The sequence below is a fragment of the Sphaeramia orbicularis genome, chromosome 17, assembly GCF_902148855.1.
Source record: "Sphaeramia orbicularis chromosome 17, fSphaOr1.1, whole genome shotgun sequence".
NCBI lineage: Eukaryota > Metazoa > Chordata > Actinopteri > Kurtiformes > Apogonidae > Sphaeramia > Sphaeramia orbicularis.
The window spans coordinates 50,692,060-50,709,464 of record NC_043973.1 but is presented as its reverse complement, the minus strand read 5'-3'; the positions used below and the strand labels follow the sequence as shown (position 1 = coordinate 50,709,464).

The following is a 17,405-nucleotide window of genomic DNA, read 5'->3' as shown; positions in this document are numbered from 1 at the left end:
TAAACTCAATTTGGTATGAATTCAACCAATAGTTTTGCTGCTAGAGTGTTATCAATCAAACAAAGAAAAAAACCCTAAAAACAATACCCCTTGGTGGATATTTACATTTTAGTTTTAGTAACAGAGAAAAGTCGCTCCCCAAACTTTTGCCATGACTGTAAATGAAACCATTTCATCCCTATTTATCTCAGTCCTGACTTTATAAATTTATTCTGCAACCCTGTCTTTAGAAAGAAATAAACCCTTTGACCCATCGTTTTTTTCATCTGGTGTTTTTTTATTCAGCAATATGAACAAAAATGACACAGATTCAACATGAATTCCAAACATCCCACGGCTCCATAAAGCACAGATTTACCATTATTTCTCTATCATTCACACGGTGCATCCCTAGATGTTCTTATAAAATAGTGTCATGGGGTCAAAGCCATGAGGTTGAATATATAAAACTAAAACACCTAAAATACAAACTAAAAGGCTGTGGTCTGATCTGCTGCCAGTGCTTTGGTTTTTATCTGCTTCCAAGACGATGCGATAGAATCTCTTGACAGATGTCCATAAAAGGTTATCTGTTCCATGCACGGTATGTTCACAAAATACACACACCGACCAGAACGATATTAATTTCAGATGACATTTTAGAGCATTTACTTCATGAACGCCTGTTCACTGTTAACAGAGGTACATGCAAATACGTAGCGCTAATGCTAAATCCACCGTTATCACACACAACCCGGAGGTAAAGTATTAAATATTTATCTTCCAGCCTCTGCGTCCTGTCCTATCTGTGTCCTGCTGTGATATTTGCTGCAGTGGTTTATTTCCCACCATCATAATTCAGATCACACTGAAGTTCCAACATTTACATAGGTTTAAACACAAGCTGAATTAATTCTGATTTTGAGCAGAGTAGGTTAATAAAGAGCCGTTTATGTGTGTGTGGATTTGATTTGTTTGTTAATCATACATTTATTCTAGGAAAGTGAACAAACAGCTATGTAAATTAGCCTTAAATATGCTGGAAAAAAGACAATAAAATGGCACCATTCTATAGTTCAGAAAAAGTACAATCTGTTATTTTTTTTTCATTTCTTAAATTGATCTTTAAGTCATTGGTCTTGTACCAGAGATATTTCGTCAAATTATCTTAACATTAGCAGGGCTGTGTATCGGCAAGAATAAGGCGATACGATACAAATCACAATACTAGGATCACGATACAATATATCACAATATATCATGATTTTTGTTTGTTTCTTTTTTTATTTTTAAATGATTATTTCCTTGAAGAATTGAATTACAGCAGAAATCTGCACAAATACTAAACACATTTTATTTGACCACAACAGGATCTAATGCTATAATCACAGAATGTTCCTGTGTTCAAACTGAAATTCTGTTTTACAGGCATTAGAGTTTCAGATCCTGTTCAAATGTTCATATTCTGTTAGTTCACAACTCAAATAACATTATTTTTGTGCAATCCCAACAAAGGAACGAACATTATTTAATAATAGTGTTAAATAATAATAATAATAATAATAATAATAATAATAATAATAATAATAATACATTTTATTTATAGGCACCTATAAAAATAAAATATAAACAAAAAAGAAAAACAAAAAACAAAAATGAACCTCCACAATATCTGCATTTGAATAAATACCCAAAAATATTGATATAGTACTTTTTAATATCGACACAGTACTGTGAAATGAAATATCGCGATATATTGCAGAACCGATATTTTCTTACACCCCTAAACATTAGGGCTGCAAGATATATGAAAAAAACTGACGTGATTTTTTTTAACCCTGTGATATATAATGCGATATGAAAAACTACTCAGGAGGATATAATAGCTGTGTGGTGCCGACGTAAATGGTCAAACAAATTCGGGTTTCCTCTCGTTTGTAAGGCACTATCGACACAGAACACGTGCTTCAGTATCATCCGTCTTGTAGCTGAAATAATTCCAGATAACTGATGTTGCTTTTCTTTTTGGCACCAAATCTTCATTTTCGGTGATTTTCTCTTGTTCGTTTGAATTTTTTTTTCTTGAATTAAGCAAAAAAAAATAAAAAATAAAAAATCTTGATTTAAGTATAAAAAACCTTTATTTAAGCAAAAAAATCTTGAATTAAGCAAAAACACAAACAAACAAACAAACTTGAATTAAGCAAAATAAATAAATAAATAAAAAAATCTGCCAGTGAAACAAGTGAAAATTATCTTGGTAAGATTTCTTGAAATGAGATTTTCCAGATCTATTGTCTAAAAATAAGTTCTTCTATCTCCCTGAAAAGTTACTCTTTAGGTGATTACATTTTATTTTAAATGTGATGAGATATTTGGACTAGAAATGAAAAAAATACACTTGGTAATTTTAGATTTTTGCAGTGCACCAGATCAGCTGCCCATTTGTTCATGCGTGACGCTAACTCTACTTGGAAAAACTGCCCCAAACACGTTGGCAGAGACGTTCAGAGTCATTCTGTGCTCCAGAGGGGTTAATTGCATTAAAATTTTTAATCAGATTAATCATGATGATGGATTAATCCACGTTAACACATTAATTTTGACAGCCCTAATTCAAATATAATGGAAAGTAAGTATTACCTTGGTCATATCACCATCTTGGCTTTTATTTTTACTGGCATGTTGCTGTACAATCTTCCATTGTTGGTACCTGGGTGTTAATATTTCATTATTTATTATTAATTTTGACAAATTAAAAATGCATTAAGTGACGATATGCTGTACTATTTCTCTGGAGCTCAGACTAAGAATGAAATTTTATTCCACAAAAGGGAATGCTGATGTTTTTGTGATTTACCGGATCGTAATCAATGATAATGATACTTCTAATGTCTTATTTCTTCCCTTTTTCTGTCCCAGTACAACATTGTTTCATCATAGTTGCTGTTTTTTCATAAATAGCTGTATTTTTTGGCTGTAAAGACTTTTATAGATTTCTTATAAGTGTATTCATAAGGTATGGTCTTTTTATAAATAAGTTCATAAGGTTTAAATGGTAAATTCTTTTATGCTTTGATGGCAATTTTTGTGCTAAGGGCTCCATTTAAACTAATTCAAAGATTCAGATTCAAGTTAAAGCGATTTATTGTCAAACAAGTTTTCCTGGACAATGAAAATCTTACTTTGCCATCCACATTGAATACCAAGAGAATTTAAGATATAGCAAAATAGAATATTTTAACTAGGAAATGAAAACAAACAAAACAAAGTGGCATTTAATGGCATGCAAAAGAGGATGAGCATAAAAATATAAAGAATATAAGCTAATATTACTAAGAGAAGAGTGTATTTTTACATAAACGTGCAATATCTGAGTAACTGTGGAAACTGTCAGAGATAAAAAAGATAAATTAGAAAAGATGTATAAAATATTGTTGAAACCCTCAGAGGCTACAAACAAACCAAACCCCCAAAAGAGGAAAAACAATGGAAAAGAATAGAAATGTCGTGGTAGGAGGTCCAGAGTTTCGTCAAAGTCAGATCCAAATGACTGAACAAACTTAAGTGTCGGTTTGTCACATGTGTCAGATGTCACAAGTTGCATGAGGTGTGAAGAAAGTTGCAGCATGATGGCAGATGATGCAAAGATAAAATGCAAAGTAAGAAAGAAAAGGCTGAAGAAGCAGCACTTTCTTGTCACAGAGTTGTTGATCGGTTATGAGGTTCCATGAAGCGCTACCTTTAACCGCACCGCTGTTACTAAATATGTATGCAAATTCAGCCAATGAATGACAATCTGAGGATATATGAACCTGGTAAAAGTGCACGGCTCACTTACAGTACAAATATAGAAATTGCATCAGCAGTGAAAACAGTAATACACTTAAACATGCAGATACTGCTGGCTTATGTTCACTGAAAACTGCAAAACTGACTTCAGCTTCGTCCAGTTTGTAAAAATGCAGGTTTAATTAGAGTAGGGGTGAAACGATTCCTCCAGTTATTCGAGTACCTCGATTACAAAAAAATGATCGAGGAATTTTTTCTGCCTCGAGGAATCGCTTATTTAATCGTAAAGCTCAAAGCACGGCATAACGCACTTACGTCACTCACGCAAAGGAAGATGACGGAGAACGTGGAAGTGTTCAGATGAAGCAGCGGGAAGATGGAAGAGGCCAGCACAGACAGGCCAGTGAATACAGCAATGATGACGAAAGACACACACAAAAAAAAGACAGAAAATGTCAAAAGTGTGGAAGCATTTCAGACTGAACAGCAGGTAAACACTGTGTCATGTGTCTGCTGTAACACGGCTCCTCTATACAACAACAGCACATCGACAATGGAGCATCTTCTCATAGACCCCCAGAATGGAGCAGAGGACCCCAGAGAAAATAGAGTTAACTTAGCCCAAATCCATGAGATTAACGTTAATGTACCTTACTAACATAATGTTCACCCTGTGGAGGGATAGGTTTGTGTTCATTGTGGCTACTGTCAAATGTGTGGATAGTTTATTACGATTGTGACAAGCACAGATTTAGGCAGCGAGCCCTGCACCCATGATCTGCACGGTTAATTTCCCAAAAGTACGGACGAAATGGTGCACGTTGAAAGTTTTCTCTTACCTTGTCATAGGGCTGCACGATTTTGGCAAAAAAAAAAATCCCGATTTTTTCCTCTAAAAACTCGATTTTCGATTTCGATTTTTGGGTATAACTAGAAAAGGCAACAGCAGTCAGCATGTCGTTTTCGTGAGCAGCCCACAATGCAAGCCACTGCTCTGACCTCAAAGTTGTGATGGGATCACGTGATGAACCTACAGTTTTGTTTTTTCTCTTCATTAAATCTTTGAAATGAAGTAGAGTACACAAACAATGTATACAACAAGAAAATAACATAAGTTTGTCAGGGGGAATACACTATAAGAAAATGTCCAAATCAGAGCAAATACTGATAGTTGTTACAACCTTTTTGTTTCCACATTTATCTAACAGCTTTAAATAAATTTCAACATCTTACAAAACATAAATAATATTTGGTTTTGTGTTACAGAATTTACATTTGTGAATGAAAAATTTAGCAAGTAAGAGGACTAAATTAATTATTTAAAAAAAAAAAAAAAAAGTTTTTTTTTCTTTCTTTTCTGGGTATCTGGTCCACAGCAGTGATCCCAGTGTCAGTCAGTGACAGGCATCAGTCATGTGTGTGTGTGTGTGTGTGTGTGTGTGTGTGTGTGTGTGTGTGTGTGTGTGTGCGTGGACCAGGTTAATATGAGTGATCCACATGCGGTTCTGTTTAAACTGGAGGATCTGTGTGTGGAACAGACCGACCCAGGACACACTGGAGGGATTCTATCCTGGAGCTGGTGCATGTGTGTGGGCAGGGGGCTGTGTGGGCTCCTCTGCTGAGGCTGAGGACCCCGAGACCCGGACCCGGTTCGGAAGAAGACAGTACGGTACGGATCCGGGACAACGGAAGATGAGTGATCCGCAGCAGTTGTATTTCAATTGCGGGATCCGTGCGTGAAGCCACGGCTTATATTGGTATAAGTACTGCGGGTTCATGAACACATTTAACGTCCGGTCATTACACAGACTTCTGTGACAGACCGCTGTCACAGGAAGAGCCTACGGGAGCCCGCGGGCACGCGGAGGCGCGCGGCCCGGAGGCACGAGAGAGATGAAATTGATTTTACGATTTCCCTTTTTTAAAAACTGTCCTAATTAAAAAATCCGATTTCGATTTAAAATCGATTAATCGTGCAGCCCTACCTTGTCATGGCCTAATTTTGGCAAAATCCAACTACTTTTTGCAAAAATGAAGCAAATCATAAATTAAGTGGACGTGTGTGGGGGGTGGGGTTATAGGTTATGAGACAGACAGATAAGGTGGGGGGGCCATTGCCTTGATTCTCCTGAATATCGCAGAAATGTGTCAAACTGTTCATGCAAGGACTCGTTCCAAGTTCCCGTTCAAAAGTTCTTGCTGCTTATGTGCCACAACGCATTCCTGTCACGTGTAAACTGTAAATTAATTAATAGTTGCACAACAAAAAGGCAATGTTTATGCCTTTTTTAATACATTTATTAATGCCTTAAATTTTTGATACTTACAAGAAATATGAAGTTGAATGTAATTAAATTTTATTTATTTTATTTGCTTTTATTTGTGCCTCTCTGGAAATGTCTCTAGTCAAAAAAAAACCCTTTTGTTGCATATACACAATATGAATGTAACAAATAAAATGGTTACTTATCTAAAAAAAAAAAAAGGAAACCAATTGGTCCTTCATTACTAAATGAAATACCTTCTTTCCTCTTGTGTATTTATAATTGCTCTTTAACCTCACAAAAATAAGTTTTATCTGATTACTCGATTAATCAAAGGACTTTTCAGTAGAATACTCGAATACTAAAATATCTGATAGCTGCAGCCCTAAATTAGAGTTAACCAGATCACACAGGGTCAATATCGAAGTGATTTGTCAAACAGAGCTGCACAATATATTGTTTGAGCATCGTCATCACAATGTACGTGTGCGCAATAGTCATATCGCAAAGTCCTGCGATGTAGGAGGCAAATGAACGCAACATGTTCTCGTTGAATTTCATCCTGGGGACCTGACACACACACACACACACACACACACACACACACACACTGGACACAGCCATCCACCAATCACAATCATTCTTAATCAGTTTGCTGAAGCAGACCACGCCCCCTGCACATGGAGTGAGTCTCTGGCAACAACATTGAAAAATGAGCAACAAACAAGAGAAAATCACCAAAAATAAAGACTTGGTGCCAAAAAGAAAAGCAATATCAGTTATCTGGAATTATTTCAGCTACAAGAAGGATGAAACTGAAACACGTTTGTGTCGACAGTGTCTGGCACCGGCTGCCACAACAAGAGGTAGCGTAACTACATTGTTCGACCGTTTACATCGGCACCACACAGCTGTTTCATATGTGTTGTAGGATTTAAAAAAAGCAATTTCAGTTTTTTCTGGGATCGTGCAGTCCTATCCACAAATATACTATATTTTCATTTTCATATGCAAATGACTCTTTCTCTTTTCATAGATTTTTTTCCCTTGACACTTAAAGACCAAGAGCTATTTTTGTGGTGACTTTCAAATAAAGGTTTCTCTACATTTAACCTTTCTGAAGTGATTGATCACCATTTATTACTGTTGAGCCGCATTATGTCATAAATTCCCATTATGTAATAAAAGTTCAAAATGTAATAAGAATGTCACGTCATCTTGTAATAAAGCCACATTATGTAATAAACTGACGCATTTTGTAATAAACTACCTCAATGCATTATGTAGTAAATTTTTTCCCATTATGTAGTAAGTTATAACAATTTGAGAAGTTTATTACAAAATGCACTTGACACATTTTTATTTTCAGGAAAATGTAATGTGCTAAATTAATCTGTAAACTGTGTGGTTACAGTTCTGATTCCATTACCTGTAGCTCCAGTGACTAATTTCTTCTAAATTGCTCTGAAATTATATTAATTTGGATTGTTATTACATAATAAACCATGTTATTACTTTTTTTAAATAAAAATGTGTCAAGTGCATTTCGTAATAAATTTCTCAAATTGTAATATCTTCCTACATAATGGGAAAAAATTTACTATATAATGCGTTGAGGTAGTTTATTACAAAATATGTCAGTTTATTGCATAATGTGGCTTTATTACAAGATGTTGTGACATTCTTATTACATTTTGAACTTTTATTACATAATGGGAATTTATTACATAATGCAGCTGAACAATTACTATACTATCCTAAGCAAACAAAAAAATCTGTAGCCAGTGGTTCCAGGCACAACAAACCCCGCCCCTCACATGTATTGTAGCGAATTTTGGCATCGATCCAGCTGATGTCATCATGTCTATGCATGTGCTGATGTCAGCATATCAGTAGCCTCTATATATGTGCAAAGTTTGAAGTAAATTGAAACAAAATTGATGTTTTCATAGACATTGGAAATTTTGCACATTAAAAGTAAATGGGAGAATTTTTTTTTTTTTTTTTAATCACAAAAAATAGGAACTTTGACCTACTGTTCCCAAAATGTAACCACATCTGTTCTGGATCACTGGTAATCTATAAACAGAGTTTGATATGAATTCAACCAATAGTTTTGCTGCTACAGACATTTGAAATTTCACCCATTATAAGTATATGTGGAAAAAAGATTTTAAAAACTCATAAAGAACTTTAACTTTGACCTGCTGACCTTGTTAGAGTGTTAACAAACAAACAAACAAACAAACAAACAAACCGAATCAAAAACAATACCCCCTTGCCTCCGGGCTAAAAATCCGGTATTTTCCTATATTTTATTTACTGATCCTGTAGATGTTCATAGAAGTTCAGAGGGAATTCAAAGGTTATTTTATCAAAACAGACGAAAAACTTAAGAAAAACTGACTTTTTCAACTACATGCGTCCTTAATCCTTAAGAGGGTGGAGCCAATCCCAGCTATCACTGGACAAAGGGAAGGTTTGCTGGTCCTTCATGAAGCTGTTGCTGCATTTTTATGATATCTGCTCTAAATGAAATGTTGAACTACATGTCATCTTGAATCCACTGAAGCACTCATGCCAATATGAAATGAGAAAATGGAGGAGTATTGTATACATTCTAATTTATTTTCCTTTGTATTTTTATAATAATTTCCCAAGTTCTCGATCGCTAAAGTGAAACATATTTATTCATGGCAATGTTTTGTTTTGTTTTTTTCCATTTAACCTCATCTGCTGGAAAAGTAATAAACAGTGACATGTAATTCTGTGATGAAATTAGACATTTTTCTTTTTTTTTTTTTAACTCATGCTATCAGAAAATGCATTTGGTATTCCCTTGTATGTTGTGAAATACCTACATCTGATTGTAAGGAATGACACTATAATATTGGTTTAGTTTAATTTATCATGGAAAACCAGTGTCTACATTATTAAAGTTTGTATTGCATCAAATTGAATCAAATCAAACCAAATTATTCTGTTAGAACATATTGTATCATGTCACAGCTCCCTGTATCTAGATGCATATCGTATCATAACACAAGCACAAGATGCAGAGGCTTATTTTATAAAGATTCAAGACACATCATTTGTCTCCGATATGGGTGCTTCTGTGAAACTGGTCCTAAAAACAGGACATGGGGCTAAAAATTCAAACCAGAACTAGACTAATGTTATGAAGCAAGTTTGGAAGCACTTTGGGTCTGTTTTAAAAAAAAAATATTTACTGAGATAAAAGAGAAACTATTTCTCAGATAAAACACATTTTCTGTTATTTTTAAACAAAAATCCGCATGTAACACGGTAAAAAGGGTCAGCGTATCTTTCGGTAAATGGATTTTCTTTTCCGAGACAAAAGAAAAACTAGTAGCTAATTGATTTTCATTTTAAAATAGTTAAATTAAAATTTAATTTCAAGGTGTTGTTCTTTTTAAGCGTCAAAACCGATAAACCTAAATAAATAAATAAATAAATAAATAAAAGAAAAAGATTTTCGTTTTCTCTTTCTAATAAAAAATAATCCAGATTTCGTATGAACTTTAAGATTCATACAAACCCATCATTTGTAATAATCTTTGTGACCTTAATGGCATTAGCATTCTGCCTTTGAAAATGATAACATCCGGTCACAGAAAGCGAAAAAAAAAAAAAGGCATTTTTGTTCCATTTTTCCATTTCTGTCACGTAGTGACTTTGTTTTCTGTTATTAGAAAGAAGAAATGAAAATCAATCAGGTTTTTTTTGGTTTATCCATTTTGACACTAAAAAAGAAATACACCTTGAAATTAAATTTTAATTCTTCTATTTTAAAACAAAACTCAATTAAGCACTAGTTTTTCTTTTGTTTCTGAAAAAAAAAAAAAAAAAAAAAATCCAGTTACCAAAAGATACACTGACCAAAAAGGACACAAAAATTATGCGCAACTATTTTTTCAAATACCTTATTCTTTCACTGGTACATTTTGGGAATCAAACTAAATATGCAAGGCAGAGTGTTTCACACAAATGACCGCTGTTGTAAAATCACTCGCAATTTATATGTGTTTAAATGGGCAGGTTCCGCATGTAACGCAAGTGGACACAATGGGTTACACACGAAACCTGGAACGAGACTGAGATTCATGAAAAACCCACATGTCTGGGTTAGAAAAACCACTGTGAGCTTAAATTTAACACAGTATCTTTATTTATAGCGGTATATAAGACCATTTACAGCCATGTTTTCAGATCAAACGCACTGACACCTAGGGAGCTTTTCCTGTCCCAATTTTGGTCCTCTTTTTGGCCCCAGTATTTTATTAAAAATTCATAAATTTTGGGATGGTTCAGAGTAAGAATATATACTTTTTGCATTTATCTGAGGTCATCATTAGGTACATCCTGGGGGGGAGGTTCGGCATGCAATGCAAGTGGACACGATGGGTTACACACAAAACCTGGAATGAGACTGAGATTCATGAAAACCACCGATGTATGGATTAGAAAAAACACTATGATCCTAAATTTAACACGGTGTCTTTATTTATAGCGGCATATAAGACCATTTACAGCCATGTTTTCAGATCAAAGGCACTGACACCTAGATAGCTTTAATGTCTCAGTTTTGGTCCTATTTTTTCCTAAATATTTCATTAAAAATTCATCAATTTTGGGATGGCTCAGAGCAAGAGTATACTTTTTTTTGCATTTATCTGAGGTCATCATTAGGTACATTCTGGGGGGAAATATGTCTAAATTTCTCTTTTATTATTGGGTGAGGTACCAAAATAAACCCAGTTTCATCGAAGCACCCAAATACAGAAAGTTCAACATAAATGACCGTATTAATAAGTCATGACTGTTATATAAGGAGATGTTTTGGTGTTTGTGTCACAACCTCTGTTGCAGATCAATAGTTCCATTCTCTGTATTATCTGGAAAACTAATACCAAACCTAATAAAATGACTCAAAGCCACTTATAGACGTATAGATTTGGGGTAATTGTGTTTTTATTGGGCCGTCCACTGACTATACTCTGCTCATTTGTGTCCTGAAACGACTTCAGAGCCACACCACTAACATGTTTGATTTGTAAATGATATGGTTGGTATCCCAGCCCTCACCCCCCAATTCCCCGTCCTGGACACCCCTCGTGCAGGAGGGCTGTCTTGCATTAATCTCCAGGGGCTCACCATCAGGGTGACTGAGCCGAGTGGCATTTATGAATGCTCCTGCTCAGTCCATTACTCCCACTATTGTGCAGTAAATGGTAGGAGAAAGGGTAATTGGCAAGGCAAGCATCGGCTGGAGGGAAATGAGAGGGAGGATCAAGAAGAAAGAATTGATGGACTGTCGCTTAGATGCATTCACAGACACCATCTCTGTGTCGGGATTCAAAGGTCCTGTCAGATCAATAAGTAAGCAATCCATGAGGGGGTAAAAAAAAAAAAAAAATCACTGAAATAAATCACTTTCTAAAAACATCTTTATCTTTTACGTTATGTGTTTCTGGGGTTGCACAGCTTCAGATACAGTTGGAAATGTCATCATGGTGGGATTCATCTGCACTGGTAGGCACACGTTTGGTAACCCTTAAACCCAGGGCTGTCAAACTCATTCTAGTTCAGTTCCATATTCAGCTAAATTTGATCTGCAGTGGGCCGGACCAGTAGAATAATAACATAATAACCTATAAATAATTACAACTCCAAAGTTTTGTCTTTGTTTTAGTGTAAAAAAACCCCATTAAATTATGAAAATACTTACTTTTATAAACTATCCAAAGAAAAAAAAAACACCTGAAAAAACTGAAATTTAAATTAAAAAATGTAAGAAAATTTAGTGCAATTTTAACAATATTATTCCTCAACTTATCATTTCTACATGTACATTATGGATCAGATCTACAAAGACACTAAACACTGAGGAACAGGAAGAAACATTTTTAAAATTGTGCTTAATTTTCTTTAGACATTTCAGGTTGTTCATGTTTGTTCAGATTATTGACATTTTATTGTTACGGGATAGTTTGTAAATGTGGATATTTTCATAATTTAATGTTATTTTTTGCACTAAAACAAAGAAAAAAAAAAGTTAATTCTAGATTTTTTTTGGCTTAATTCAAGATTTTTTTTACTTAATTGAAGATTTTTTTTTTTTGCTTAGTTCAAGATTTTTTTTTTTTTTACTTAACTGAAGATTTTTTTTTTTTTTTTTTCCGCTTAATTCAAGATTTTTAGCTAAATTTGAGATTTTTCTTGGCTTTATTGAAGATTTTTTAATGACACTGAAACAGACACATATTTACCTGGAATAATGTCTCAGGGGTTAAAGGGTTCATTTAGATAGACGTGAACCATTCTTGCAAGACTATTTTCAGTTCATACAAGCACTGGGTAAATGCATGGAGCAAATATCTGAATGGATGGGCCATAACTTTCTTCAGTTAAACAGAGAAAAAACTGAGGTAGTCATTTTTGGACCCAAGGAGGAACGTCTTAAAATCAGCATGCAGCTCCAGTCACTTCAGTTAAAAACTTCAGACCAGGCCAGGAATCTGGGTGTTGTCATGGATTCAGACCTGAATTTTAAAAACCACATACAAACAATTACAAAGTCAGCTTACTATCACCTCAAGAACATTTCTAGGATTAAAGGACTGATGTCACAGCAAGACCTTGAAAAACTTGTCCATGCATTTATCTTTAGTGGAGTTGACTACTGGAACAGTATCTTCTGTGGTCTGCTTAAAAAGTCTATTCGACGACTGCAGCTGATCCAGAATGCTGCTGCTCCAGTCTAAGACCAAGAGAGTGGACCACATCAGCCCAGTTCTGAGGTCTCTACACTGGACCACATCAGCCCAGTTCTAAGGTCTCTACACTGGACCACATCAGTCCAGTTCTCAGGTCTCTACACTGGACCACATCAGCCCAGTTCTGAGGTCTCTACACTGGACCACATCAGTCCAGTTCTGAGGTCTCTACACTGGACCACATCAGTCCAGTTCTGAGGTCTCTACACTGGACCACATCAGTCCAGTTCTGAGGTCTCTACACTGGACCACATCAGCCCAGTTCTGAGGTCTCTACACTGGACCACATCAGTCCAGTTCTGAGGTCTCTACACTGGACCACATCAGTCCAGTTCTGAGGTCTCTACACTGGACCACATCAGCCCAGTTCTGAGGTCTCTACACTGGACCACATCAGCCCAGTTCTGAGGTCTCTACACTGGACCACATCAGCCCAGTTCTGAGGTCTCTACACTGGACCACATCAGTCCAGTTCTGAGGTCTCTACACTGGACCACATCAGCCCAGTTCTGAGGTCTCTACACTGGACCACATCAGTCCAGTTCTGAGGTCTCTACACTGGACCACATCAGCCCAGTTCTGAGGTCTCTACACTGGACCACATCAGTCCAGTTCTGAGGTCTCTACACTGGACCACATCAGTCCAGTTCTGAGGTCTCTACACTGGACCACATCAGTCCAGTTCTGAGGTCTCTACACTGGACCACATCAGTCCAGTTCTGAGGTCTCTACACTGGACCACATCAGTCCAGTTCTGAGGTCTCTACACTGGACCACATCAGCCCAGTTCTGAGGTCTCTACACTGGACCACATCAGTCCAGTTCTCAGGTCTCTACACTGGCTCCCTGTCTCTCAGAGAATAGACTTTAAATTCTCTTACTAGCGTATAAAGCACAGAATGGTTTAGGCCCAAAATCCATCAGAGACCTTCTAGTCCAGTCTGAACCATCCAGACCACTCAGGTCATCTGGTGCAGGTCTGCTCTGTGTTCCCAAAGTCAGAACTAAACATGGAGAATCAGCGTTCAGTTTCTATGCTCCATATATCTGGAACAAACTACCAGAAAATATCAGGTCTGCTGAGAGTCTGAGTTCTTTTAAGTCCAGGTTAAAGACTCACCTGTTCACTGCTGCCGCTGACTAAAAGGCTTTTGACTTTTTAAATTTTATATTCTCTTTGAAACTCTGCACTGCAACTTTTACTTTAATATGTGTGTGTTTTTATTTTATTTTATTTTGATTTATGTGTTGTTTTCTTACTCGCTGTTTTTAATCACCTTTTATATGTTTCTTTTATAATGTTTTAAATGTGTTTCTTTTTGTTTCTTTTATTTCAATGTCCTGTGTGAAGCACCTTGAATTGCCTTGTTGCTGAAATGTGCTATACAAATAAACTTGCCTTGCCTTGCCTTCAACACAGATACACCAGTTATGTTCACTGTTTGGAATCCATTCTAAGCTTACTCTCACGTCAACCAGAGCAGTTTAGTCAACTGAAGCTGACATTCTGCTTTCCTAATAACCCACACGTCTGTAAATGTATGCATTGTCATGGGTGAACGCTTTCAGTCACTTACAAAGACCAAGCCCTGCAGTGACCCTCCCATCATTTGTGCTTTAACTGCTTTGTTCGCACACTCAGTATCTTCTGTACCTTGTGGTTCGTTAAACACAGCTCTAGAAAATGCATACATTATTACACTCAAGTTAAACAAATGTAAAAGAAACACTTTCTAGCAAATTCCAGTGTAGGAGAAGTTTAATTCTAGAAAAAAAGATGTTCTTTGTTATATGTTAATTACCTTTTCTTTTAATAATTATGTTTAGCCATTGAAAACTCAGTCCTCTTTTTATAACAAATTTCAGATATTTTTTTCCCTCTACATTTAACCTTTTCTAAGTGACTCATCATCATTTATTATAACATTATTCTCCACATTTTGCATTTTTCAGTAAAAATCAGGGATTTTTTTTATATTTAATTCACTGATCATGTAGATTCTCATGAAAGTTCAGAATAAATTCACAGGTTATGTCTAAACTGAGAAAACTGAAGTCACTTTTTAGCTAAATATATTATTAACTGAAGATAACACAAGCATCAACGCGATCAGTCAATTAAATATAATATAATACTTGATTTTCATTGATAAACAGCCAAATGCAGATGATAATATTATAATAAACGGTGAAGAATCACTTAAGGAAAGTTAAATATAGAGAACAAATTATTTTGGAGGTGCCACCAAAGTAGCACTGGGTCTTCATGAGTTAAACACAAATCCCTGACCTTTACAAAAAAGCAGAACGCAAAACAGACTGTTTGGTCCTATTAGGGATGAAAATGGTTCTAGTCGAGGACAGTCTGACCTGGAACATTAGATACGTTTCCATCCAGCAGATTTTAATCACATTTTTCCTTTGTGCTTTAACAAACCAGGGTAGAAATGCTGAAAATTTGCTTTGGAGAGATGGAAATCTTGGCCTTTCAATAACAGGTAAATGTGAGTGAGTGCAATTGAAACCGATTAAGTGAATAATTACAATAATTAGACTGTGGTGCTCACTGAATGAGAAACAAACACAGACAGCAGCAAATGGGATAGAGAGCTGCAGAAAGCAAAGTTAGACAAAGGAACTGGCAAGAAACTTATATGATTTAGACCAGTGCAGTTCAATAGGACAAAGAGAACGCCTCAGGTTTACACACATACTGTATGGAAACATAAGGACAGTTTTATTTGGCATTTGGACACATTCAGGTCCACGGAGATTATTATGCACAGGTCTGTCAGAGTGCAAGTATAAAAGATGAAGCTATCTATCTATCTATCTATCTATCTATCTATCTATCTATCTATCTATCTATCTATCTATCTATCTATCTATCTATCTATCTATCTATCTATCTATCTATCTATCTATCTATCCATCCATCCATCCATCCATCCATCCATCCATCCATCCATCCATCCATCCGAGTCAATATATAATTGAGGGACTTTTTGAGTTACACCTCATGGCATTTTTATAGAATGATTCTTCTAAATAAAAGTTTGATATATTGCCAAAAAAGAAATATCTATCGTAACTATCTCAACTTGATAAAAAGAACACAATCAAAACAATTTTTGAATAATCTTATTGTAAAAAATAAAAATTTGATATATTGCCAAAACAGAAATATCCTTCACGATTATCTCAACTTAATAAAAAGAACACAGTCATCATTTTTATTTGAATAATCTTATTGTATTATTGTTTATCTAATTAGAGGGTGGTTGTTATTAAAATTCAAACAGTTATTTAGTTGACATTTTAGTATATCTAATCATTTATTAAATATGTATTAATCATTTATTAATAAGTGATTGTTTCCGTAATTAACTAATTATGTAATTTTTAAATACATGATCATAAGGAACATGAAAAAAAAGTTTTTTTTAAAATTTTTTAAAGAATGTATGCAAGATGTGAGATTTGTGCTATCTATCTATCTATCTATCTATCTATCTATCTATCTATCTATCTATCTATCTATCTATCTGAGTCAATATATAATTGAGGGACTTTTTGAGTTACACCTCATGGCATTTTGATAGAACGATTCTTCTAAATAAAAGTTTGATATATTGCCAAAAAAGAAATATCTATCGTAACTATCTCAACTTGATAAAAAGAACACAATCAAAACAATTTTTGAATAATCTTATTGTATTGTTGTTTATCGAATTAGAAGGTGGTTGTTATTAAATTCAGAGGGTTATTTAGTTGACATTTTAGTATATCTAATCATTTATTAAATACGCATTAATTACTTATTAATAAGTGATTGTTTCCGTAATTAAATAATGATGGAATTTTTAAATATATGATCATAAGGAACAAAAAAAGTTTTTTTTTTTTTTTTTTTTTTTTACTTTAATAAAGATGTGTGCAAGATGTAAGCTGTCTGTCTGTCTATTTAGGTTAATATATAACTGAAGGACTTTTTAGTTACCTTTACACGGTAACATAGTTGACAGGTATAGTTGACAGCTTTGCTGTTTTCAGGCCTAAAATAAACATAACCATAAGACCACATGACACTTTTACAAAAAGATTCTTCTAAATAAAAATTTGATATATTGCCAAAACAGAAATATCCTTCACGATTATCTCAACTTAATAAAAAGAACACAGTCATCATTTTTATTTGAATAATCTTATTGTATTATTGTTTATCTAATTAGAGGGTGGTTGTTATTAAAATTCAAACAGTTATTTAGTTGACATTTTAGTATATCTAATCATTTATTAAACATGTATTAATCATTTATTAATAAGTGATTGTTTCCGTAATTAACTAATTATGTAATTTTTAAATACATGATCATAAGGAACATGAAAAAAAAGTTTTTTTTAAATTTTTTAAAGAATGTATGCAAGATGTGAGATTTGTGCTATCTATCTATCTATCTATCTATCTATCTATCTATCTATCTATCTATCTATCTATCTATCTATCTATCTATCTATCTATCTATCTATCTATCTGAGTCAATATATAATTGAGGGACTTTTTGAGTTACAC

General features: G+C 34.7%; 1 pseudogene; it reads right to left on the bottom strand.

Annotated features, from left to right (window-relative positions):
* The window catches only part of LOC115437426 (cadherin-18-like), a 127,173-nt pseudogene that overhangs the window by 70,002 nt on the left and 39,766 nt on the right, over positions 1 to 17,405 (bottom strand).